The sequence below is a fragment of the Schistocerca nitens genome, chromosome 6 (genome assembly GCF_023898315.1).
Source record: "Schistocerca nitens isolate TAMUIC-IGC-003100 chromosome 6, iqSchNite1.1, whole genome shotgun sequence".
In the NCBI taxonomy this organism is placed as follows: domain Eukaryota; kingdom Metazoa; phylum Arthropoda; class Insecta; order Orthoptera; family Acrididae; genus Schistocerca; species Schistocerca nitens.
In genome coordinates this window covers 545,268,278-545,269,022 of record NC_064619.1, presented here as the reverse complement: position 1 = coordinate 545,269,022, position 745 = coordinate 545,268,278, and the positions used below count along the sequence as shown (strand labels likewise).

General features: G+C 46.4%; 1 pseudogene; it reads left to right on the top strand.

Annotated features, from left to right (window-relative positions):
• Positions 1-378: 378 nt before the first annotated feature.
• LOC126191878 (5S ribosomal RNA) lies at positions 379-496 on the top strand (annotated as a pseudogene).
• The last annotated feature ends 249 nt before the right edge of the window (positions 497-745 follow it).

The window sequence follows — 745 nt, the reverse complement described above, 5'->3', positions numbered from 1 at the left end:
ATACTGCAGTGAAAGAGTGATAACTGACAGCATTATTTATTACAGAATATTCTACAGGATGAACATCATGTCACAAACACTTTATTACTTAAATCACTATTACATTGGAGATGATTAGCAATTGTAGCATGAAATCCACATAATTACATAATTGTCAGATACTGACTGACAAAGTCCATGGGGTAGGGAAACAAATAATCTGGTAACTAACTCACAAGATCATTCATGTAATTAAGTACTCGCTTTCACTTAGAACATCATGACTGCTATGTTCAGGGAGGAATAGGAAAACATTTGCTAGAACTTAAACAGCAGAGTCATGGGTGGGCTTTCGACTGCCGGAGCACGCCTTAAAATGAGAACAGCTATGCTTTGAGAGGCAACGGCCCTGCCGCAGTGGATACACCGGTTCCCGTCAGATCACCAAAATTAAGCGCTGTCGGGTGTGGCCGGCACTTGGATGGGTGACCATCCGGGCCGCCATGCGCTGTTGCCATTTTTATGGGTGTACTCAGCCTCATGATGCCAATTGAGGATCTATTCGACCGAATAGCAGCGGCTCCGGTCACAGAAAACCATCATAGCGACCAGGAGAGCGATGTGCTGGCCACACGCCCCTCCTATCCGCATCCTCAATGAGGATGACACGGCGGTCGGATGGACCCGATGGGCCATTTGTGGCCTGAAGACGGAGTGCTTTATGCTTTAAGTGAACAGGCACCTACTCCTGCTCATGAGTAACATC